This window comes from Delphinapterus leucas, chromosome 1 (genome assembly GCF_059928025.1).
Source record: "Delphinapterus leucas isolate spDelLeu-1000000601 "Yukka" chromosome 1, BTC_Dleu_Yukka2, whole genome shotgun sequence".
Classification (NCBI taxonomy): domain Eukaryota; kingdom Metazoa; phylum Chordata; class Mammalia; order Artiodactyla; family Monodontidae; genus Delphinapterus; species Delphinapterus leucas.
In genome coordinates, this window is record NC_143129.1 from 176,120,816 (window position 1) to 176,147,494 (window position 26,679).

Below are 26,679 nucleotides of genomic sequence, written 5' to 3' on the forward strand. Positions count from 1 at the left end.
AGGGCCTGGGAGTAGCAGCTCTCCCCAATAAGAACGAGCCCATTTAGCACCCAGATGTTGGCTTCTATATACCACTCTCCACTAAAGGAACTGGGGTTCCTTAGAGACATGGCTGATTCTAGGGCTGAGGCGGGGAAAGTACAAGATGAAGCTGGAATGGCTTGTTGTGCCAGAAATTAAGGAACTACTCAAAGAATGGTGGACACGTGCCAAAATGCCCCAGGAACCACTTGAAGGGGCAACCGCTGGCCAACTCTGGGGCAATTTGAGAATTAATGGTAAACAATGACAGTCATGGATTATAAACTGCTGAATACGATAGGAAACCACGAGTCCAGCCTGCTATAAACAAATAAGTCAATAAATGGACAGTTTAGAGAGGGATGGGATAGTTACCTAGTCTCAGAGTATCTCCTTCTTAATTACAAAGGGAGAAAGAGTCCCTTGACAGTGGAGAAACCTGGCAGACACCACCTTAATCAAGTGACCCCAGTTGACATGATGGAACAAATTCAAAGCTAAGTAGGTGCCACCTGGGAGAGTCCTGCCACAAACGAACCCAGCCACGAGGAAACAGTGGCCAAACCCAAATTCTACAAAATAACTGACCCGACATCTTGAAAGGTGTCCAGGCTGTGAAAGGAAGGGTGGGTAACGCTGGTCCAGAATGAGGAGACCTGACAACTTAGGTCTGTGAACTGGGTGCTTTGGCTATAAAAGGCATTGCCGGGACAGTTGGGCAACCAGCACGGGGCCTGGGGAGCAGAAGGTAGCAGTGTTTCGATGCTAACTTCCTGACTGGACGGTTTTGCTGCGGTTGTGTAGGGAAGTGTCCTTGTAGAAGGTAAACACCAAAGAATCTGGGGTAATGGGGCATCAGGTCAGCAGCTTACTTTCCAAAGGAGCCAGAAAAAAAGTTCTTACTATTACATGTGCAAATTTTCTACTGGTTTGAAATTGTTTCAGAGCTTAAAAACTATTAGTATAAAAGCAGATGAGCAAAATAAACAGAAACAAGAAAAGAATTCCTAACATGAGACCATCTGAATGCAGCACATAGGCAAATCCTGACATAATATGCGCTCATCCAATGTCCGTAATTCTGCTGATGACTGTTGAGTGTCCTGCATCTCCTGGCCTTGTCTTTTCTTTCTGCCCATTTCTGTCATTTCCCTCCCTGCTCAAACGCTGCTTCCTCCAGGAAGTCCTCCATGAAAATGTCATTCACAATTGCTGGTAGCATAGGGAGTACGGGAGGGGGTTGCACTGGGTGAAACCCCATCCTCAAGCTCTCCTCCTGCCCTAACCTTCCAGCATCCTCTGATCTGGGTGTCTGTTCCTCTCCTCAGAGCAGGTGTCTTCCCAGAAACCACTGGACCAAGGTCAAAGCTATTCTGTCACTCCGGTCCCAGAATTACAGCAAATCTGGTTCACTGAGTCCATTCGCCTGCCTCTTGGCAGGGCCGTTCTTAAACTGGCTTGGCGAAAGCAGGCCTTATCTTCTTTCTATGTTTCCAAGGAACACGATTTCAAAAGCACACACATCCCGCAACCCTCTCAGGCTGGGCCGCCTTGCTCGCTCAGTCGTACGGTTGTTCATCAGCTGTGCATCTCTGGCCGGACTTGCAGAGCACTTGCTCTGCGGCAGGCACTGAGCTGGATGGATGCTTTATCCACATTCGCTGGTCAAATGCTCGCACAGCGCGATGTGCACAACAGCTGCGGTCACACGTCCCTCTCACAGACGAGGACACGGAGGCGCGGAGAGGCTGAGCCCCTCGCTGGCGGTGCTTTCTCCCTGGACAGTTCGTTGTCCGGCTCTGGGCTGGCAGCTCTACCTATGTCTGCTCGTTTCATCCCCACAGCGCCCTGCGACATCCAAACGACTCTCTTTGTTTCTTAGGGAGCCTGAAGCTCATACAGTTTGGGGGGCAGGAACTCTGAGAAAAAGAAGACAAAAATATCTTACTTTTGCAAATTGCTGAACACACACGAGCAAGTGAACCCGTTGCTGAGGCCCCTCCTGGAGCCTTGGGGGCATCTTGGAAGCTTAAGCTCCCTTGGCTTCCGGGTGAATCAGCCTGTGCTCAGAGAGGTGGGGTGACTTGTCCTGGGTCCCTCAGCTCACGAGGAAGATTTGACCTGAGTTCCTGGGAAAACTGCCCTCTTCTTGTCCTCACTTTCTCAATCTTGCCACATTCTCAAGGTGAGCTGGGCCGGGTGGTGTGGTGGTCTGTCTGGATTTGGGGTGGGGCAGTTAGAAATCCCACGCTTGGACCTTCAGAATCACCTTGGGAGCTTGTCAAGAATACATGTTCCTAGGCCCGCAGCCCCCCCAGATACAGCTTTAGTGGGTCTGAGGCAGGGCCTTGGAATCTGTATTTTAATAGGTCCCCCGATGAGGCTGATGCAGTCACCCCCTTTGAGGACACACTGCCCCGGGACAACTCTTCTGCCCCTGTCACCTCTGTGTCTGGTTCTCTGCCAGTCTAGGCCTGGCACTGTGGCTGAGGTCTGCGTTAATACACCATGGGCTGAGCAGGCCTCATTTCTCAGGTATGCAATTAGCAGCCCCAAGAACAATACCCTGTTTTAATCATTACAGCTCCAAGCCCGTGTGGTAATTTGCTGCTTCTTTTATTGCAATAGCAAGCTCTGGCTTGGGAACAGGGGGCAGAGCTCTGTGCTTTCATCCCAGCCTTTCCAAACACCTGCACAGGGGGACTGTGGGAGAGCAGGAGAGACACCTAACACCTGGACAATCCAGGAAGGCTTCCTGGAGGGAGTGGCTGCGGGCTGTCCACCAGCAGGACCCAGAAAGGGGCTGGCATTTGGCCCAAGGCTGGGGATATAATGATAGACACATGGGGTGGACACCATCCATGCCCTCGTGGTCTCACAGTCTGTTACAGACGAAAAAGTAGAGAAACCGCTGCACCCAGAGGGCCAAATTGTTGTGGTCCAAAGGTGCCCCAGCTCAGCTGCGGTGGGGGCAGGGGTCAGAGCAGGCTTCCTGGGAGGAGATGACGTCTCCGCTGAGCCGTGAGGGTGAGTAGAGGTGGGCCAGGTGAAGGGGGTGGGGGTGGGATGTATGGATGAGTTTTCTGGCCAGAAGGAAGAGCATGTGCGAAGACCAGTGAGGCTGGAGGCGTAAACGGGGCCTCGTCAGCCAGGCTGAGGGTCGGACCCCCGTCCGAAGTCATGTGCTGCAGATAATTGTTTTTTCCAAAGGCGGCCGTAACACTCTCTCCCATCTCGCTTGCTCTTCTTTCAACATGACCTTGACATTCCTCCCATCCAGTGCTGGGGTCTATGTCCCCTTCCTTTGACCCTGGGTGGAACTTTCTGGGTATATGGTGGGGCTTTGTGTATGACACTCTGTGACCTCCAAAGTTAGGTCACAAAAATGCTTCTCCATCGTGCTCTCTCGGGATATTTACTCTTTGAACCTGGCTGCCATGCTCTGAGAAAGCCCTCTCTTGGAGAGACCACGTGTAAGTGGTCCAGGCAACAGCCCTGCTGAGGTCCCGCTGACAGCCAGGATCAGCCGCCAGGCATGTGAGCAAAGACTTCTCCAGATGACTCCAGCCCCAGCCAGCCTTCGAGTTTTCCCAGCTGAGGCCCCAAACATCATGGACTCAAGGCATCCCCGAGAGGCCCTGTCTGTTCTTGACCTACAGACTCTGAGCATAATAAAGTGGTGGTTTTATGCCACTGAGTTTTGGGTAGTTTGGCGAAGATGGTGAACTGCCAATGGAGGCAACTTGGTGGAGGGATGCTCTGGAAAGTTCACTGGGTCTGCAGCGTGGAGAGTGGGTGGGGAGGGCTGAGGCTGGAGACAGGGGGGCCTGTTAGTGAAATAAACAAAATTTGAAACTCCAACGCCAAGACCATGTTTGCCCAGCCCCCATCAGCGTGGGAACTCCGGCCACACCGTGCTGAATGGCCGTTCAGCCTCCGCCCGCACACTCAGGCCTCACCAGGCTGCCCTGTCTTTTGTCCCTCAGCTCCGAGTGTCACAGTGTTCTTTCTCGGGTCAAATCGACATCTGAGCCCCTGAAGCATCCCTGTGTTGACATTGTTCTGTCCTCAGAATTCCCAAGCAATCCTTCTCTCCCATTTTCTCCTTCAAGGATTTGGTGATGGTGACCATCTATTCTTCTGTAGAATTAGCAGCTGTAGTTGTGTCAACTGCTCCTCTCATGGTTTGAGTTGCAGACCTGGGTTTAAGTGGAGGCTCCATCACATCCAGCTGAGTGGCAAGGGCTCACTTCCCCAAGTCTCAAGGTTCTCTTCAAGGGCATGGCTAACAATAGTGTCTGCCTCCTATCGCTGTATAGAGGGTGACGTGAGTTAATAAGGCATTTAGGGCAGGGCAGGGGCTCAGTCAATGTCAGCTCATACAGTGGGACCTAACCCTTACTGCCTCTTGTGGCTGCTGTCAAAAGCAATTGAGCCAAAGGGAAGGAAAAAGCTTTACACCCTGTGAATTGCCAGGGAGGGAGGGGGGCATGGCTGTCACTCTTTTATTATTATTTTGAAACAACTCAGCATTGACCTAACCTGCTCCTGGGGACCAGGCAGACGTAAGGGGGTGAGGGCCATCCTTTAGAGAACATGGGGCGGGCACTGTCCTCTGTAGTCAAAGGCGGTTCTGTTCATGGCTATCAACCTCTCTCTCCCAGCCTGGCTCCTGGCCAAGTCGCTTCACGGTGGGTGAAGGCTCTGACTGTGCCATCCCCGTGCCTACCATTTCCTCGTGAGGGTGAGGTCATGGTCAGCAGCAGGTGCTTTCTGAAAGGGCTGAGGGTGCTGAGGCGCTGGGGCTATCGTGGGAATGGGGTTCACAAATCCCTAGTCTCACCTTTGTATACCAGGACCCTGGGGTTGCCACCTCACCATGTCCAGGGTTCCCTGGACGTTACCCAGACAGTTCAACCAACCCGGATCATGTGCTGGGAGTGGTGCTGGGCTCACGTTGACTCAGGTGGCTTGGGCTGCCAGGGATGGAGGGGACAATGGGGCTCCTGGAGCCCCCATGTGGAAAGGTTGGGACTGGAGGCTGAGGGTCCTGGCCCCTCCTCCACTTCAACCACAGCATGTCCAGTTGGACCTGGTTCATATATTGGAGTTCCGCATAAGACTTTGAAAAAACGTTTAAAAAAACAAAACAAGACTAAGTCAAGATTTTAAAACTTTTACTCTAGTCCGCTGAGCCTAGAGAGGGGAATGGATTGTCCAGGTCACATGACCAGGCAGTAGCAGAAACGGAACCAGAACCTGATGGAGTAGAGATTTGCTCTCTGCCTCCCCAGGCAACCATCTCCCCTTTACCATTTCCCATTCTGGGCAGGGGATGCAAGACTAGAGCATGTGATTCACACTAAGCCAATCAGTGCGTTCCATTTCTCTGGCCACAGGGATTGGCTCAGGAGTGAACAAGTGACCAAAGCAGGACCAATCAGAGTGAATCTCAGGGCCTGGGGCTGGGAATGCTGGGATTGAGATGCTTTCTCCTTCCTACTCAGGGTGATGAGGGGGAGTCCCCTTCCGCCAGGACTGAGCCAGTCACGAGAGGAGCCAGCTCTGCTGCAGGAAGGGGGAAGATGCACAAAAAGTGGGCCCTTGGTGATTTTTAGACCAGTTGTATCCAGCGTCACCTGCTGCCAGACTCTTGGGCCTCTTCATTGTTTGGGCCAGTTTGAATCAGATCTTCAAGTTCAGCTACACAACACTGCAACTGAAAGCATCTTCCTGCACAGGAGTCTGTTCCCAGGCCTGGGATATTGCCATGACCACCTGGTGCGCGCAAGGTCATGGCCCTTTGACCTCTGAGCCCCTCCTCCAGGTTGCTGTCATACCCCACTCTCTGAAGATGCTGGTAGTGGAACCCGGACAGGCATCCACGAGCTCCTGGCTCGGCCCTTGGAACCGGTGGGGGTGCCTTTCTCACCGAGGGCCCCCCCCACCCTCCCCCCCACCCTCCCCCCCACCCTCCCCCCCACCCTCCCCCCCCACCCTCCCCCCCACCCTCCCCCCCACCCTCCCCCCCCATCCACAAGCCCCAGGCACTTCAGACCCTGAATCATCCACCTTCAGAGGCCTCTGCACCAGAGCTATGAGGAAGACGCCTTCTCAGCCGAATTCCCCTCTCAGCCTCTGACTGGGAGCGGCACAAGGAAAGCTCAGAAGGGGCTGCCTCCTAGCTGGTCATGACCCAGCTGTGCCCCAGGTGTTTGGATGTGACCCAGGGGCTCTTCTCCACTTGAGGGCAATAGCAACAATCTATTACATGCCTACTGTGTTCCAGGGGCTCTGCCAGGAGCTTTCAGGGCAGTCCTTTGCTAAATCCTCACCACCTCCTGAGGAGGGCAGCAGTGTGGACCTGGGGTTCAGCATAGGGACTCTGGAGCCAGGTGGCCCGGGTTTGAATCCTAGCAATACCACATACTAGCTGTGTGACCTTGGGCAAGTTACTTAACCTCTCTGTGCCTCAGCTCTCCTATAAAATTAGGATGCTGCATGTTAGACTCTTGAATGAGAAGTCAATACACATAAAGGGCTTAGAACAAAAATGCCTGGCCCATGGTATGTGCTATATAATGTTAGCTATTATTGTTATTATTCCCATTTTACAGATGGCAAAACTGAGGCTCAGAGAGGAAGAATAACTTGCCCAGAGCACACAGCTGAGTAAGCCAGGTCTGTGTCATTCCAGAATCGATGACCCATTTTATTGCCACTTGAAGTAACTCCCTAAATGTGTTACTTGAATGGTTTTCTGCAACTGGGACCAGCCAGGGCCTTGTGCTTCAACAGGGGGCAAATGTATAAAGAATGTATATGGAGTCTAGCCTGGCCTTTACTCCAGTCACATAATTTTAGAGGAAACCCTAGCGATTATCTATATCTGAGCTTCCAATATGGTAGCCACTAACCATGGGGCCGTTGAGCCCTGGGTATGTAGTTGGTCTAAATGCTCTGAGTGTAAAATACACCTTGGATTTTGAAGGCTTAGCACAAAGAATGTAAAATCTCCTTAATTTTTTTTTTTTTCACCGTGCCTTGCGGCATGTGGGATCTTAGTTCCCTGACCAGGGATCAAACCCGTGCCTCCTGCAGTGGAACTGTGGAGTCTTAACCACTGGGTCACCAGGGAAGTCCCTCCTAATACTTTTTTGTATTGACTACATGTTGAAGATATTTTGGCTATATTAGGGTAAATAACATATTATTGAAACTAATTTCACCTGTTCATTTTTACTTTTTTATGTGGCTGCTAGAACATTTATGACTCACATTATATTTCTATTGGACCGTGCTGATCTAGGCTATTATTCCATTTTACAGATGAGGAAAATGAGGCCCAGAGGTGTGATTTGCTTTAGGGTTTTTGTTGGCAGAGCTAAGCCTCCAAAGCTCCACTCCAGGGCTCATCCTAGGAATGCCAGTTGCTTCAGGAGGTGAGAGGTGAGCTGGGCTGCACGAGGAGACTTTGGTCGCAAAGATCTTTTCTCCTTGCCACCGTGGCTCTGTTCTTTCCCCCACCAATTGTGCCCTTTCCCACCTGCACCCCCTCCACACTCACAACCTGCCACAGCCCTCTGCCCAGACCACAATGTCGAAGAGTTGCCCAATCCAGGGATTTCTGAGAGCCCCGTGATCCACCCTGTCTGCCTGCGGGAAACATTGGCTGAAATATTCTAGACAGAAAACCCACCTCTGCTTTCAAAGACCTCCTGGCATGGAGGCTCTATCATCATACTTCTCACTTTGCTCACTGTGGACTCCAGCGTTCTCTCATTGAAGTCTTCCTGGTGTCTAAACCACATCCCTCATGCTGCCTCCTTCCCCCTGGGCTGTCTCCTGGGGGTTTTCTCAAGGACTGGCTGGGGGTGAAGGTTATGGAAGACCAGGCTGGAACATCTGGATGGGATGAGCTCTTGGCAGAGGGAGCCACTGCTCGTCTCAGTGATGGTGGCTGCTCTCTCTCTCTCTCTCTCTCTAAGCGTCCTAGAGATAAAAGAGCGGTGAGCTCACCCTGTGGTCTCCAGAGCCCTCATATTCGGGAGCCCAAAGCGCACTGTCACCTCATCCCTTCCCAGGAAGAAAAAAGCCACTTTCTAGTAGTATGATGGAGACAACTGTGTGGGGCGCTGGCTTTCGAACATTTTGATCACAACTCACCGTGAGGAATGTATTTTTCATCACCACTTTGCATACGACACACACACACACCTGAAACAAAAGTTTTATGAAACCAGCCTTCCCTTACTATATGCAGTATTTTTTAAAAACTCTTTTCCACCTTATTCTATTTAAAAATGCTGCTCAGGAACCACTAAATCGATTTCACACTCCACAAGTGGGTAACAACCTGCAGATTGAAAAATGCTGACTGAAGTGAACAAGAACTCAGGCTCTGGAGATGGTTTTGTCTGTGCCTTGTTTCTATTTGTGAAGGGAACATGATGACCCTGAATTTGCAGGGCTGCTGTGAGGGCTGAGAATAAAGGAGGGAAGGCAGCTGGCATAGAGTAGGGGCACAAGAAACAGGGTTCTGTTGTTATTGCTGCACTGATGTACTCATTCGGGAGGTTAGGGAAGGTGGGGCCATCGGCTCTGGGCTATGGTTTGGGAATGCCAAGGATGGGTGTGTTTCTCCACCGACAGAATCTCACCTATCTCATCACTAGATAGGCATTCCTTCAGAATGACTTCAGGTAGGACTAAATCGCCCTGCCCAACTTGGTTCCTTTTCTGTGTAAGTGCACCCTGCTACAGGTGTGACTCGGGTCCCCAGTACTTTAGAAAAATGAGTTTGTCAGACTCTCCCAGCCCTAAGGGACAAGGGGGAAGGAAAACTGGGTCAAGGAATGTGTCTGGAATGTGTGCATTTAGAAGTTGGTGGGACACCTGGAAGGTCTTTCTGGACACCTGGACATAATCCCTGGCCTGTGCCTCACCCCCACCCCGCCCTGCCCCACCAGCCCCAATCTCCCAATGAGAAGAGACACTCTGGGGTGTGGGCCAACGCATCTTAGTTTCCTCTTTCCAACCCATCTTCCCTCCCTACAAACTACCTAAAAGCCAACTCCTGGGAAAAGATCTGCCTCATTAGGCAGTGAGCTCCCCGTCACTGGAAGTATTCCCCCTCCCCCCCAAAAAGGCTGGAGAACCGAGAGAGTCATTGTAGAAAAGATTGGGACAATCCTGGTTTGGGGCACTGAGTAGGTGATTTATACATGTCTGTTGAATAAATAATTGTGATTCCTGTATTGGGAAGGAGGTTGTTCTAGAACACTGCTGAAACTTGGCTACATATCAGAATCCCTAGGGAATTAAAAACACACGAATGCCTGGATTTTACCCCCATGGATTCTGAACTGCAGTTTGGGCATTAATATTTTTAAAAGATCATCATTTTCCAGGTGATCCCATGTGTAGCTACGTTTGAGAACTGGGACACCAAGTTTCCTTCTAAGTCCAAGATGATAAGTATGTGTTATAAGGTCATTTACACTTTAGTATAATAAATTTAGTATAATAATAAATAGTAAATTTAGTGTAGTATGTTGTTCCCACAGGGTACAAGTTATCTTGTACACTATGTGATACATATATAGTAAACGGTTTAAAAAATGTGATATCAGAGTTCAGCTGGATTTTCTTTATAAGAAGCAGAAAGTATTCAGATGCGTCAGCTAAGTCTTAATGCTGAGGGCTAATGGTCCATTGGCATCCATGTTAAGTGGGCAAGTGGGTTCGCCGAGCACACCCTGGATGCAGAAACTTCTGGGACTACAGAATTAAAACAGGAACCTCCAGTTTGATGGGAGAGGCCTAGCCCCTGACTCAGGGAGTTCCAGTCTGATGGGGGAGGCACAGCCCTTGCCGCCAGGAGGCTCTTAGAGATAGCCTTCTCTGCTCTCAACTTCATCCAGTGTTTTCCAGTTTATAAAGTATTCTTCTATCTAGCGTCCTCAGTAAGTGATTGGTCTAATGAGGGGACAGTCCTTCCACCCTTGGGGAACTTTCTGTAGAATTCCTCTCTCCAGTATTCCCAGGCTGATGGAAGACACGACTACTGAGTGTCCTTAGGGGGTCCTTGTTCTGATGCCTCCGAGAGTCCCCACCCTCTGGTGTCTGGGCAGGGGACAAGGATGCCTAGTCGCTGTGCCCTGGGAACCCACCGGGGCTACTGTGAGTGTCGGCAGCTCCGCGGTGCCTTTAGCATGCCCAGTTGTAATTATCTCCTTCCCTAAAACAAGAGCTCCTAATGGGCAGGGACTCTGCATTAGTTTCTCTGGATCCCCAGAAGGTTTGCTGACTGATGGATGGACCAACTCAATGAACGAATGAATGAATGAATGAATGAATTAGGGCAGCCGGGGGGTTGCATTCGGACCCTCCTCATGGTAGTGACCCTGCTCCTTTGCCTGGATGGCCTAGAAGCCCTCCTGCCCCCTCCTTAGTCCCTGGGTTTCCAAAGAGGATTGCACACACCTGTGCAGGGTGGATTGCTCCATCAGCTTTGTAAAAATATGCCAGAGACCTGGTGGAGTCCTGAGGCCCCTAGGAAAGGGTCCCAACTCTGCCAACAGGGATGCCATGCACTTCTCAGTGGGCATCACGTGGAACCCAAGAATGGGAGGGGTGATGGGGTGGCTTCTTCCTTCATGGGGGCCCCATGCCTCTCCTCTCCTCTCCTCTGTACAGAAAACTGCACCTAGAAAGAGATAAAAGGGAAATGCATCCAAATAAAATAGCAATTGTCTTGGGAAGGGCTGGGGGTGGAGGTAACATGATCACTTCTCTGTAGTTTCCAAAATTCCCAGGCACGACCTTGACAATGAAGCAAACCTGCATAATTTCATAGTCCTGTGCAAAATCTCCCCTGGTTGTCCCCACATGGCCCTGCCCATCCCCTCGGGCTTAGTTTAATTTCTTGAGATTCACTGGAATTTGCTCCAGGCACTGCCAGTGAACTGCCCATGGCTGCCCTATTCCCTGGTTGGTCTGAACTCTTCCGGGGGTGGGGGTAGGGGGTCCATTCCTTTCCCTGGTTGCTGGCACAGGATCTATGCCAGGAATCAACTCAAAAGAGGCACAGGGGTTACCTAATAAATGTTACTATCTGACTGCTACTCCCAAGGAGGGATTCAACGATTCCAGTTTGTTCAGATCCTGGTGAAAGGAAAAGAGGGCAAAAGTTTCCCGCCCCCTCTCATCTTGCAAATTCTCTCACCACCAAAATGGCTTTGGGCTTTTGTCTCCACTTGGGCCCCGAGATCTTTCTCTACTTCATTAATCCATTCGTTCTTTCATTCACCCATATACTCAACATCAGACCACGCTCATCAGATCTACGGTGGATGGTCTAACGTCACCGTGACCGTCTCTTGTCTGGCCTTGTTCACTGGTTTTCCTTTCTTGCCTCCTTAGACTGTTCTCTCCCAGAAAGATTCAGGGCACACCTCCTCCTCTGTGCCAGGTCCCATTCAAGGCCCAGAGGCCAAATATTAAATCAAGAAGGCTCTGGCTTGCATCATCTGGTCAGGAAGAGAGATGGGCAAATGGATAATCCGGGTAAAATGTGTTAAGGAAAAGAATGAGCAGGGAGGAATGGCCCGCCAGGGTCTTCCAGGGTGCCCAGGAGGATCGGCCGGGGAAGGGAGAGAGGAAAGCCAGTGTGGGCCAGGGGACATCAGGGCTGGTGGGGTGGTTCTCTTCCCTCTTCCCCTCACCTCCTCCCGGAAGCGCTGTACCGTGTCAGCGGGGGGGGGCAAAGCGAGAAGGGGAATTCTCAGCAGCCCACAGGGGTGAAAGTTTGCTGTGTCCTAAAACTTGGCGCTAAAGTCAGATGTGCGGGATTATCTGTGAGCCTCAACCATCCTGGCCTTATTGTAATCTCTCTTGTCCCGGCTTTGTCGGGGGTGGGGGTGGGGGGGGAGTTGATGTGATTATCCACGGTGTTGCTTTGGGCAGGACTTCAGCATTGCAGAGAAACAGACCCCTTTGCCCTTCTCCATCCCCCTGTCCTCCTGGCCCTAGGTTAAGGGGCTGGTCCAGTGGGACAAAACACGCTAGCTGTCTGCAGAAGCTGCTGGTGGAGATCCTCCACCGTCAGGTGACCTGCTTCCCAGGAGGATTTGTTTGTCTTTCAAAGAAGAAATAAACAGAAGCTGATTCTTGCACCCTATGGCGAGCTCCCGCCCCCAGAAGGCACTGGCCGGGTGTTCTGTGTGGAATCGTGATGTTGAGCTCTGGGGAGGGGTCTAGAAACCCTAGCTGATGTGGCCTGGGTTAGGACAAAGTAGAAAGAAGTCGCAGTGCGGTAGGGAGGGGGCTGGGATTATGGCTCAGCCTCTTGGCCCCTGGTGACTACCTGTTGGCAAAATCTAATGTTTAGCCTGGTTTGGGCTCACAGTTGGAAGGACTTGGGGCTGGCCAGAGACCCCAGGAGTCCTGATCTGGGCTATAATGAGGATACCCCATCTTGAGCAGGTCTTTGGGGAAACGAGGTGGCAGGATGCCCAGTAGGCCCCTACCCTGGGATGCCCCTCATGCCAGGCCTGGGACCCCAAAAGTTCTTGGCCTAGGACTGAGCCACCCTGGAGATATCTGGGCTTGTGGCGGGGTTTTGCCAGAGAGGTCTGAAAACATGAGCGCCTATGTGATTTTCGGGACCCAGTGCAAAGTGAAAACGTGGGCCCCTGTCCCAAGGTAATTAAGAACTTCAGGAGGACTAACACAGGACATGATACCAAGCACGGGCCCTTCTGAGCACATGGCCCTGTGCACAGTTCCCACGCCCCCAAAACCCACTGTATTCTTTTCTTAGGGCTGCTGGAACAAAGTCCCACAAACCAGGTGGCTTTCAATAAGACACGTGTTGTCTCCCAGGTCTGGAGGCTAGAAGTGTTGGCAGGGTTGGTTCCTTCCAGGGATCTCGGGGAGAATCTGTCCCAGGCCTCGTCCCCAGCTTCTGGGGTCTCACTGGCAGTCTGTGGCTTCCCTTGGCTGTAGCAGCCTCACCCTGATCTCCGTCTTCACGTGTTGTCCTCTCCTGTGTGCCTCCGTATGTCTTTCGTCTGAGTGGGCCAGTTTCTGGCTCCAAATTTCCTCTTTTTAGAAGGCCACCAGGGACTTCCCTAGTGGCGCAGGGGTTGGGACCTGCCTGACAGTGCAGGGAACACGGGTTCAAGCCCCGGTCCAGGAAGATCCCACATGCCGAGTAGCAACTAAGCCCGTGCACCAAAACTACTGAGCCTGCGCTGTAGAGCCTGTGAGCCACAACTACTGAGCCCACGTGCTGCAACTACTGAAGCTCATGCGCCTAGAACCTGTGCTCTGCAACAAGGGAAGCCACTGCAGTGAGAAGCCCGCGCACCGCAACAAAGAGCAGCCCCCGCTCACCGCCTGCGCGGTGAGAGAGCCTGCACGCAGCAACGAAGACCCAATGTAGCCAAAAATAAATAAATAAAATAAATAAATTTAAAAAAAAAGAAGGCCACCAATTGTGTTGGATTAGGGCCCACCCTAATGACCCCATTTTAACTTGCTTACCTCTGTAAACACCCTGTTTCCAAAGGTCATATTCTGAGATACTGGGGGTTAGTACTTTGGCATCTCGTTTTTGGGAAGACACAATTCAAACCATAACGCTGGCCGTGCTGGAAGGTCGCCTCTGGTTCAGCTCGGCTGGCGGATAGTAACTGACTTGTCTGTGCCCGGCTCCCTCCTGGGGCAGGTGAAGCTGCCCTGGACGAACTTCCTGTCCCCATGGAACCTCCTGGCAGGAGACAAAGTGGCCCCCAGGACCTGGTGGCCGGCAGGCCTCTGCCCTGTCTTTAAGGGCTGGGGGTTCCCCGTGTGACTCTCTTGGGAGCACAGACCCTCTCTACCTCCCAGCTCTGTCTATGTAACCCAGTGTAACCCAGTCATCACCTGACGGCTGCCAGCTCTGCTGCTGTGGTCCTTGCCCTGCATTAGTGTCCTCGCTGCATCCTGTAAGGGGAATCTGCAAAGCAGCCATTGCCTGAGAGTGACGACTGATGTGTCCGTTTGTCCAAAAGGACAGTGCCCTGTGCTACCACTCACTAACCATTAACCTCGAGTTCCCCCTCCTGTTTCCAAATCTCAGCTTCTTCACCTTAGAATCGGGTCACCAGGACCCGCCTCGTGGTTCTGTTGTGAGCTCTGGAGACTGTGTGTGTCGGAAGCTCCCAACAGAGCCTGGAGCGCTGGGGAACGCGTAAGAGACAGCAGCTTGGAAGCCCGTTCTCTGATATATTGGGGGGAAAGCCAAAATCTGCCTCGGAGGACCAGAGGGCTTGCAAATGCCCCACTTCGGGAAGGGGGCTGACGCATTTGGGGGGTGACAGGTTGCAGGGGCGGGAGGATGAACCTGAAGGGCAGGCAGTGTCCTTGGAGTGGACTGGGTTCGCCTATGTGATTTTCGGGGCCCAGTGCAAAGTGAAAACGTGGGCCCCTGTTCCAAAGTAATTAAGAACTTCAGGATGAAGTTCAATGTAGTACTTCAATGAAGTTCAATGTACCTGACGTACACTTGGGGCTCTTGCTTTTGGCTCAAACCAGAGATGGTGTCATCCATTCTTTCTGAATGATCATTAATTACCTCTGAGAAAAATGCCAGCTATAAGGTTTGAGGCTTTTCCCTCCTATCTCTTTTCTTTCTCTTAATGAGTGTGATGGGATCAGCAGAGCCCTGTGAGAGGGAAGCTCTTCCCTTTTTAGGGCAAGGCATCTCCCCTTCGTTGACTCATCCACCCCACTTTCTGGCCCCCAAGCGTGCACCTTGCCTGTTCAAATCATCCCAGGCACCGCCCCTCCCTGGAAGGCTGGCCCCCACCTTCGTGTTTGCGGGGCTGAGTCATCAGTGAAGTCACCCCTTGGCTGGGTTCTCAGACAAGCACCTTCTTGCCTGGGATGCTCTGTTCCCACTGGCTCCCCAGCTGCACCCTGGTTCCACCCCGGATGGTGCGCGGGCTGTGGGCCTGGACCCTGGGCTGGTGGTCGGTGAGCGGAGCTGGGCCCCAGGCCCATCAGGCCCCGCTGGCTTTCGTCTGGCCCTTAACCCAACTGCTGTCGGCTGAAGGCTGCCTCTGGGCCCGGCCCCAGCGTGGGCACTGGGATCTGAAGATGAGAAGACCCTGTGCCTGCGGGGCCGGGAGGAATGTGCACATAGAGATTTCCACTCATTGAACTATTTGTGCCACACTCTGTCGGTACACTGAGGGGGCAACACCCGACTGCCCTGGAGGTCGGGGATGGTGATTCTGGAAATGAGTCTTGAAGGCTGTATCGGAGGCTGTCAGAAAATGGGAGGGGACACATCAGAGGGAACAGCATCAATCAGAGGGAACGGCATGTGCAAAGGTCCAGAGACACGTTTGGGGGAGCCAAAGCAGTTTGTGTGATGGAAGAGATGAAGGGGGAGGTGGCAGGACCTGGACAGTGGTGGGCTCTCTGTCATACCAATGAGCTCAAACCAGGACATTGGGGACCACAGAAGGGTCTGAAGCATGGGAGTAACATGACCAGGGTCAGGCTTTAGGCAGTGATGCCAGTAGCAAGGTGGGAAGGATGGACAGAGGGTGGAGACAGGTGGCGGGAAGCCCAGTTGGCAGCTGGCATGATAGTCCAGGGTAGGTAGAGAGTTCTGCACCAGGATGGGGCAGGGGACAGAAAGGAGGGTCGGGTTCCTGTGAACTCAGGGCCCCTGGTCCCTGGAAGCAGCATTGCCTTTTGCAGGTGGTGGTGCCCTTTCCTCATTTCTGGCCTCGGTGCCCCTTCTTCATGACACCTTCCTGTAGGTTGGCCAGTCGGCGCGGCTCGCCTTACATCACGTGATGTAAAGCACGTTCAAGTCCACCCTCTTGTCTGCGTCTCCCACCTGCCCTCCTGTGCATTGAGGGGAGCGTGGGGCACCCCCGAGATGGACGCAGGCTCTGGCAAGCAGAGGCTGAGAGGTTCCCCAGAACCCCTGCTCCTAAGAGGTGGTGGACCCTACAACAGGTCTCTGTACTCCTCCCCCTTCGCTGAAGCAACCCCCTCCCTTGGGTACCTACTGTCTGCACAGTGGGATACAGGCTTCTGAGTCAGATGGCACAGGTGCAGGTCTGGGGTTTCCTACTCCCGGACTGTGTGACCCTGGACAAGTAACTTAACTGCTCTGTGCTTTAGGTCCCTTACCTGTAAAGTGGGGATATTCTCATTGGGCGTATGTGAGGCTGAAAGGAGGTCACGAAGCCTGTGCATGGTCGATACGTGAAACGGTGTGTTATCATTGTGGCCGAAGCCCCCGGCCACCCCCCCTTTGCTGGCCTACAAATATTGGAGCATCTTAGGATGTGCGGAGGACGCCCCTCTCCTGACCTCCAGGGGCGTGTCTGCCAGGGCTTCAAACACCCACCTGGAAAGTGAGGAACTGTCCCTCCAGGAGTTTCTAAATAGCGGCTGCCCTCATGCAGGACAAACGTCTGGTGACTGGCCGGGCCAGTGTCGCCTGCCTGAAGACACGTCCGAATGCTCAGCGGCTAAAGGCTGCTGTATCGCCTGCACCCGGCTCCCGGCAAATGGGCTCCCTGTTCAGTCTGACTGCGTCTGCTCTCAAAATCAGCCTTGGGGTCAAAGCAAGTGCCCGTCTGTGCTTCCATTTCTCTGCTCCCCCAGCCCTCACTGCAGAGAAGTGGGATAAATACGTAATAAAATCATCAGCAGGAAGTGTTTCTCCGTGTCTGCTCTAGGAGGGGTGCCTGGTAGCCACGCACTAAGATTTATCCCTTCATTAGCCTTTTCATCTCTTTTAATAAACTGCATGAGGGTTTGGAGGCAGCAACTCATCTGCCCTCAATAAATATACCAAAGAGATCATTAGGCCCATACAGTGCAGTGCAACGCGGCCACAAAAGTGACCTCCTCCACCTGTATTCAGCAGTGTGGGGCTAGATCCACATTATTCTGTTAAATGAAAAAGCCGGCTATTAAACAGTAATGTAAGAACATAATCCTATTTTGGCAAAATATACCTAATACACATGCCCAGAAGGAGTCTAGACACAAACACACCAAAATGTTGGCAGTGGTTGTTTCTGGAAGGAGAGTTTAAGGTGATTTCCATTTTCTTATCTGTATGTTTGTGGGTTATCTAGAATCAGGTTTTTTTGTGCAGCCCATGAGCTGAGAATGACATCTACATTTTTACAGAGAATTAGGAACAAACAAAAATGAGAAGACTATGCTGTAGAGAGCATATGTGAGCCACAAAACCTAAATTATTTAGGGCCCTTTACAGAAAAAATTCACCAGCCTTTGGTCTAGAAAAAAAAAAAAAATTAACATGAGCATGTATTACTGCTATAAAAGTAAAAGCAGCAAGTTTTCCTTTTTGGGAGGTAGTAAATTTCCACTTAGTAAAAAGATGCATCTAGAATAATTTCTTTCTATTCGATAACACACCTATGGGCTGGGCACCACCCTAGACTCATCCCTCCCTCCTGCTTCACTCCTTCTCTCCCTCCTTCCTTCCCTCGCCTGCTCCCTTTCATCTCCCAACTTTTCTTGAGCACCTTCTATGTCCCAGAGGCTCACAATCCAGGGGGAAGACAGACCCAGGATCGAGTCACCACGACACTTTGGCCTGATGTCACAGTGCACCTGCGGGCCTTCCCGGGCAAGGGATCACGGACTGGGGGCTGGGAGCACTGGCTTTGCCCGGGATGGCGAAGGTGCTCCAAGGAGGACTTCACTTGGGGTCTCCTACGATCACCCAGGACCCAGGACAGGCCCTCAGAAAGGTGATTCAAAACACCAGGCCACCTTGGCCAGAGTCCCCCGGATCAAGGTGACCAGGGGTGGTTTGGGGACCAAGAAGGGTCTTGTTTGAGGATTTCAAGAGTCGAAAGTCAACATGTGGAAAACAGAAGTGGAATCTTGAGGTGGCAGGAGACCCGCCTGGCCAAAGGGCAGATGAAATGGGGCTTGGAAAGGCTTTTGGGGGCAGTAGAAAGTTGTGATGGGGGTGGTGGGGGGATGCCCTTGGGGAGCAGGCAGCGGATGCCAGGCGAGGAGTTGAGCTTTGTCCTGGAGTGATGCGGAGCCCCCCAGCGATCTGTGGAGTGAGGACAGATGTGGGCAGCCTCACGTGGGCCAGGTGGTATGGGGCGGGGCTGGAGGCAGGGAGGCCAGGAGGCTGTCGCAATCACGACCCACTCCCCACCCGGCCGGCTTCCTGCAGCCGTGTCCAGAAGGTCCACACCTCCCTCCTTCCCGCTCTCCCATCAACTCCGTCAAACCAGTAGAAGGATTGGGAAATGACTGTGGGGCAGGGGTGGGAAGTGCCCAGGGACACCCCTTCCTCCCTCTTAGCTTCTGATCTAACTTTCAGCACATCTTTCTAGCCTTAGTCACACTCGAGATGATTGTGCCCGTCCTTAGCACCAGGGGAACTGAGGCAGGGGGCCAAGCTAGCTGGGGGCTCTCACCGCACACTGCCCACCTGCTGCTCCCTTTCCTGGTTCTGGGATTTAGGGAATAAGCCAAACGAGCAGGCCGGGCCCAGCCTCACCGCACCGGGATTTCTGAACACCTCTTAGCTAGATGTGGTACTAGGCTCAGGCCAGGCAGACCACGGTTGGAATCCCATCTCTGCCTCTCTGTGTGACCCTGGGCAAGTCACTCCCCCTCTCTGGACCTCAGTTGCCTTATCCTTAAAAATTACTCACCATATAAGAACCAAAGGCTGTAACACCCACAAATTACACAGTAGGCTTGCAATCAACATTCCTTCCCTCCTTTGCAGGCTTATAAGGAAACTAGGTGAAGCATAGGCTCTGCCCTCAGGGGGTTGTTACCTGTGGAGCCAGGACAAAGCACACTGAGACAATTAGACACAATAATGGAGCTGAATAACATCATAAGATGTTGCCCTGCCCTAGCACACGCTGCAGTTTGTACCTCGGACCTCTGTGGCTCTTTGGCGGCATTGCTCACACAGGGCTCCTGTTCAGTTCCTTGAACACACCAGGTCCTGCCACAGGCCCTTTGCATAGGTGGTTTTCTCCACCTGCAACGCTCTTCTTGCTATCTACCTCTGCCCCCTCCCCCACTGAGATCAAGGAACTCTCTAGGCAAGATTAAATATTAATACACTTTAATTAAAAAAGAAATGACAGCCACCTGGCACTTGGATGGGCAGGAAGAGGAGGAAGAATGCCAGTCTGATGTCCCCGCTGTCTCAGCTCTGAGGAGGCACCTTGCTTCCCGGCAGGGCTGGCCTGTCCCGGAAAGGGTTGATGGCTCCCTTCTCCGTGTGCCTGAAGAACTTGGAACGCTCGTGAAGCCTCGTCACATTGCTTTGCAATGACTGGGTCATATGCCTTTCTGCCCCACTGGACTGGGTGCCGTCTCCATGGCAGCTCATCTTCCCAGTCAATCTTGCCCAGGAGGCTGGCAGTCTGTAGCACACAGATGTTAACCCAAATGTGAATTATGGGTCAGAGCATCGCTCCTGGTTCCCACAGTGCTTAACTAACTCCACAACAAATTTCTGGTCTCCTGGTTTTTTTTTTCACAGCTTTACCGAGGTATAATTTGCATTCCATACATGTCACCCATTTTAAGCATACAGTTCAATGAATTTCGGTAAATATATACACTTGTGCATCCACGCCCACAATCAAGGTTTAACATACTTCTGGCACTGCCAACATTCCCTCGTATCTCTTTGCAGTACATCTCCAGCCCCAGGTAACCACTGATGTGATTTCGGTCACTGTAATTTTGCTTTTCATAGCATTTCATATCAAGGAAGTCAGATAGTATGTGGTCTGGTGTCTGGCTTTCTTTGCTTACTATAACGTTTTTGAGGTTCATCCACATCGTAGCACATATCAGTGTTTTTTTTTTTCCTTTTAATTATTGAATGGTATTCCATAGTATGGATGTATACATTTTTGTTCAATGTTCTCCTGTTGGAGGACGTTTAGGTTGGGTCCATTTCTTTGGATTTAATGAATAATACTGCTGTGATCATTGGCATACAAATATTTGTGTGGACGTCTGTTTTCAATTTGCTTAGGTAGACATTTAGGGCTAGAATTACTAGATCATGAGATAAAATGCTTTCTAGGAAGCCCGTCAAGCAGTTTGTCTAAGTGGCTGTACCATTATGCATTCCCACCAGCAATGCGCAGGGTACCAGTTTCCCTATATCCTCACCATCATCCCCAAAGTTTCCCGTGTTCCTCTGTACGTTCCATTATAGTTTTCATCTCAAAATTTGATCTGGGTCTTTTAAAATTGACACCTAACACTATATTATTAGTTGCAAGTGTACAATATAACCTGGTATAGCCAGGTGTTTTGGTTTGTTTTTAACCTTACCCATTCTAATGGGTGCATAGTGGTACAATGTTGAATAGAAGTGGTGAGAGCAGACGTCCTTGTTTTGTTCCTGGTTTGAGGTAGCGAGCATTGTCTTTCACCATCAAACGTGATGCTAGCTGTGGGGTTTTCACAGATGCTCTTTATTACATCGAGGAAGTTCCCTTCTATTCTAGTTTGCTGAGAGATTTAATTGTGAATAAATGCTGACAAATGCTTTTCCTGCATCTACTGAGGTGATTATATGATTTTTCTCCGCTGATAATATGGTGTAATATATTTACTGATGCTTGGATGTTATGCTAAACTTGCATTCTGAGATGACCCTCAAACAACCATGTTGTATTATCCTCTGTATATATTGCTGGGTTTGATTTGTTAATACTTTAAAAATATTTTCGTATCCATGTTCATGAGAAGTATGTATCTATAGGATTTTTTTTTCTTGTGATTTCTTTGTCTGGCTTTGCTATCAGGATAATACTAGCCTCATGAAATGAATTGGGAAATGCTTCTTGTATTTTCCGAGTTTCTGCAGAATTGGTAGTATTTCTCCCTTACGTATTTGATTAGGATTCACCAGTGAAAGTATTAAGATCTTCTCTTTCTTCTTGAGTCAGTTTTGGTAATTTTTATCTTTTGAGAAATTTGTCCATTTCCTTTGTGTTTTCAAATTTCTTGGCATAAAGTTCATAATGTTCTCTTGCTGTCCTTTTTCTCCTCTTGTTTATATTTATTCCGTAACAGATTTACTGAGCCATAATTAACATACAATAAACTACACATTTTAGGGGGTATAATTTTATACATTTTGACATATATATACTCTAGTGAAACCTTTACCACATCAAGATGAGAACAAATCCACCACCCCAAAAGTTTCCTGTGTCCCTTTGTATATTGCATTATAGTTTTCATCTCGTAAAATTTGACTTGAGTCTTTTTGAATTTTGAGGTTTAATTGAGATATAACATTATATTAGTTTCAGGTATACAATGTAATGATTCAATATTATATATACTGCAAATTGATAATCACAAGTCTAGTTAATATCCATCACCGTACATAGTTACAATTTTTTTTCTTGTGATGAGAGCATTTAAGATTTAACCTATTAACAGATTTGAAATATGCAGTACAGTATCACTATAGTCACCCTGCTGTGCATCTTTTTTAGATCTTCCAGTTTATACCGGAAATTTTAGTTTCATTGATTTTCTTAATTGTTTCTATTTTATTAATTTCTGCTCTTCCCTTTATTACTTCCATCCTTGTACTTAATTTGGGTTTAATTTCTTCTCCTTTTCTAGCTTCTTAGGGTGGAAGCTTAGATAATTAATTTTTATACCTTTTTTTCCCCTAATATAAGCATTTAAAGATATAAGTTTCCCTCTAAGCACTGCTTTAATTAAACCCTGCACATTTTGATACGTTTTTTAAATTTTCCTTCAGGTCCAGATATTTTTCTAATTTCCTTTGTGATGTCTTTTTTTGAGCATGAGTTATTTAGAAGCATGTTGTTTAACTTCTAGGTATTTGATGGGGGAGGGTTCCCACATTTCTTTCTGCATTAATTTCTACTTTCTTTTGTGTTTAAGGAGTACACTCTGTATGATTTCAATCCTTTTAAACATGCTGAGACTTATTTTTGGCCCAATACTTGGTATATTCTGGTGAAGGCTCCATGTACACTTTAAAAGAATGTATATTCTGCTTTTGTTAGGTGGAGTCTTATAAAGGTCAATTAGGTAAATTTTCTTGATAGTGTTATTCAAACGTTCTGTATCCTTCCTGATTTTCTGACTACTTTTTCTACCAGTTACTGAGAGGAGTATTAAAATCTTCATGTATTTTGGGCCATTTTTATCATAGGCATATACATTTATAATTGTTATATCCTTACGCCATATTGACCTTGTAGTCATTATGAAATGTTCTTCTTTGCCTACAGTAATAATCTTTATCTTAAAGCCTATTTTGTTTGTTATTAATATGACCAGTCCAGCCCTCTCATGGTTTTGTTTGCATGGTATATCCTTTCCTATCCTTTTACTTTCTTGTACACAGCATATAGTTGGATCTTGCTTTTTAATCCAGTCTAGGTCACCTCTGCCTTTTGAATGGAGGTTTAGTTCATTCACATTTAATGTATTACCGAGGTGGTTAGAGTTGGTCTGCAATTTTGCTCTTTGTTTTCTACTTGTTTCACCTCTTGTTGTGCCTGTTCCTTATATATTGCCTTCTTTGTGTTAAACAAATCTTTTTTTTATTGAAGTATAATTGATTTGAAATGTTGTGTTAATTTCTGTTGTATAGCAAAGTGATTCAGTTATACATATATATATATATACATTCTTTTTTTATATTCGTTTCCGTTACGGTTTATCACAGGATATTGAATATAGTTCCCTGTGCTCTACAGTAGGACCTTCTTTATCCATTCTGTATATAACAGTTTACATCTGCTAACCCCAGCCTCCCACTCCATCCCTCCCTCCCACACCCCCCTCCCCCTTGGCAACCACAGGTCTCTTCTCTATGTCTGTGAGTCTGTTTCTGTTTTGTAGATAGGTTCATTTGTGTCATATTTTAGATTCCACATATAAGTGATATCATATGGTATTTGTCCTTCTCTGTCTGACTTACTTCACTTAGTATGATGATCTCTAGGTCCATCCATGTTGCTGCAAATGGCATTACTTCACTCTTTTTTATGGCTGAGTAGTATTCCAATTCCACATTGTATATAGGTACCACATCTTCTTTATCCGTTCATCTGCTGATGGACATTTAGGTTGTTTCTATGTCTTGGCTATTGTGAATAGTGCTGCTATGAGCATAGGGGTGCATGTATCTTTTTGAATTATAGTTTTGTCTGGTTATATGCCCAGGAGTGGGATTGCTGCATCATATGGTAGCTCTATTTTTAGTTTTTTGAGGACCCTCCATACTATTTTCCATAGTGGCTGCACCAACTTACATTCCCACCAACAGTGTAGGAGGGTTCCCTTTCTCCACACCCTCTCCAGAATTTGTTATTTGTAGACTTTTTAATGTTGGCCATTCTGACTGGTGTGAGGTGGTACCTCATTATGGTTTTGATTTGCATTTCTCTAATAATTAACAATGTTGAGCATCTTTTCATGTGTCCATTGGCCATATGTATGTCTTCTTTGGAGAAATGTCTATTAGGTCTTCTGCCCATTTTTCGATTGGGTTGTTTGTTTTTTTGTTGTTGAGTTGTATGTGCTGTTTGCATATTTTGGAAATTAAGCCCTTGTCAGTGCCATTGTTTGCAAATATTTTCTCCCATTCCATAGGTTGTTTTTTTGTTTTGTTTATGGTTACCTTTGCTGTGCAAAAGCTTGAAAGTTTGATTAGGCCCCATTTGTTTATTTTTGTTTTTATTTCTAGTGTAGACTGACCTAAGGAAACATTGGTACGCTTTATGTCAGAGAATGTTTTGCCTATGATCTCTTCTAGGAGTTTCATGGTGTCATGTCTTATGTTTAAGTCTTTAAGCCATTTTGAGTTTATTTTTGTGTATGGTGCGAGGGTTTGTTCTAACTTCACTGATTTACATGTGGCTGTCCAACTTTCCCAACACCACTTGCTGAAGAGACTGTCTTTTCCCCATTGTATATTCTTGCCTCCTTTGTTGAAGATTAATTGACCATAGGTGTGTTGGTTTATTTCTGGGCTCTCTATTCTGTTCCATTGATCCATATATCTGTTTTTGTGCCAATACCATGCTGTTTTGATTACTGGAGCTTTGTAGAATTGTCTGAAGTCTGGGAGGGTTATGCCTCCTGCTTTGTTCTTTTTCCTCAGGATTGCTTTGGCAATTCTGAGTCTTTTATGATTCCATATAAATTTTAGGATTATTTGTTCTAGTTCTGTGAAAAATGTCATGGGTAATTTGGTAGGTATTGCATTAAATCTGTAGATTGCTTTGGGTAGTATGGCCATTTTAACAATATATAAATATTTTTTTAAATAGATTTTTTTTAAAGCCAGCCACTTTTATTATCATTCTTGTATTTTATAGGACAGAAAAAAAAAAGAGGAATGTAGCAAACATGTCAGGTTGTATAAAAAAAATGCAGGTTTGTGCACGTTGCTCTATTTACACCTGGGAAAAGGCTCTCCCCTCCTTCAGGCACAGCAGCTGCCCTCGTCCGCGGCCCCTTTGCAGACACAGCCCTGGGCACACTTGGCATAGCTCACAGGGCAGCAGGAGCAGTAGCTCTTCTTGCAGGAGGTGCATTTGCACTCTTTGCATTTGCAGGAGCCGGCACACGTTCAGGATCCACCTGTGGCGCAGGAGCAGTTGGGATCCATGGCGAGAGGAAGCAGAGGCTGGGGTCCAGAGGCTGCAGCACAAAAGATGGCAAGGACGTTGAGGGGGCATGCTTAAATAGATCTTTACTGGAGTATAATTGCTTCACAGTACTGTGTTAGTTTCTGCTGTACACCAAAGTGAATCAGCCATATGCCTACACATGTCCCCATATCCCCTCCCTCTTGAGCCTCCCTCCCACCCTCCCTATCCCAGCCCTCTAGGTCATTGCAAAGCACTGAGCTGATCTCCCTGTGCTATGCTGCTGCTTCCCACTAGCCAACTATTTTCCATTCAGTAGTGTACGTATGTAGATGCTACTCTCACTTCACCCCAGCTTCACCCTCCCACCCCGTGTCCTCAAGTCCATTCTCTATGTCTCGCTCTTTATTCCTGCCCTGTAACTAGGTTCATCAGTACCTTTTTTTTTTCATTTTAACAGTATTACTTCTTCCAATCCAAGAGCATGGGATATCTTTCCGTTTCTTTGAATCATCTTCAATTTCCTTTATTAATGTTTTATAGTTCTCAGCATATCAGTCTTTCACCTCCTTGGTCAGGTTTATTCCTAAGTATTTTATTGTTTTGTGTGTGCAATTTTAAAAGGTATTTTTTTTTACATTCCTTTTCTGATATTTCATTGTTAGTGTTAAGAAATGCAACCAATATTTCTATATGTTAATCTTGTATCCTGCTACCTTGATGAATTTGTTTATCAATTCTAGTAGTTTTTGTGTGGAGTCTTTAGGGTTTTTCTTTTTTAATTTACTTTTTCTTTATTTTTATTTTGGTTGCATTGGGTCTTTGTTGCTGCACGTGGGTTTTCTCTAGTTGCAGCGAGCGGGGGCTACTCTTTGTTGCTTCTCATTGCGGTGGCTTCTCTTGTTGCGGAGCACAGGCTCTAGGTGCATGAGCTTCAGTAGTTGTGGCATGCGGGCTCAGTTGTTGTGACTCGTGGGCTCCAGGGCGCAGGCTCAGTAGCTGTTGTGCACGGGCTTAGTTGCTCCATAGCATGTGGGATCTTCCCAGAGCAGGGATCGAACCTGTGTCCCTTGCATTGGCAGGTGGATTCTTAACCACTGCACCACCAAGGAAGTCCCAGGGTTTTTCTATATATAGCATCATGTCATATGCATACAATGACAATTTTACCTCTTCCCTTTCAATTTGGATACATTTTATTTCATTTTCTTGTCTAATTGCTGTGGCTAAGACTTCTAATACTATGTTGAATAGAAGTGGCGAGAGTGGGCATCCTTGTCTTGTTCTGGATTTGAGCAAGAAAGCTTTCAGCTTTTCACCGTTGAGTTTTAAATTGGTTTTAGGTTTGTCATAAATATCTTTTACTATGTTGAGATATGTTCCCTCTGTACCCACTAACAAATCTTTCAAAATGCATGATTTTAATTCTATTTTTTTGATATTTTTGTAGGTTTTTAATGATTTCTCTAGGCATTGCAATATACACTTTTACCTTATCACAATCTAATACAAATGAATAATGACTAACTTTCACCAAATTTGCAGCATTGTAGTTCAATTACCCACCTTTCTTTGTGCTATTGTTATCACATATATTACACCTATATGTGTTACAAACCTAGATACACAGTGTAATAATTTTTGCTTTAAACAGTCATATATATTTTAAAGAAATTAATAAAACAAAAGAAAAAATATATCACACAGTTACCAATTTCAGTGCTCTTAATTCCAGCATGTGTATTTGGATTACTGCAGGTATCATTTCCCTTTAGTTAAAAGTTTTTATTCAGTTTTCCTTTAGTTTTTATTGTAATGCAGATCTAGCAACAAATTTGCTCAGTGTTTATTTACCTGTAGATGTCTTTATTTCACCCTTATTTTGAAGGAGAATTTTACTACATAGAGAATTCTTTGTTGACAAGATTTTTCCTCAGCACTTTGAATA

General features: G+C 48.1%; 1 pseudogene; it reads right to left on the reverse strand.

Moving 5' to 3' along the window:
* Positions 1-24,411: 24,411 nt before the first annotated feature.
* On the reverse strand, positions 24,412-25,987 carry LOC149750825 (metallothionein-1E pseudogene; annotated as a pseudogene).
* Positions 25,988-26,679: the final 692 nt, after the last annotated feature.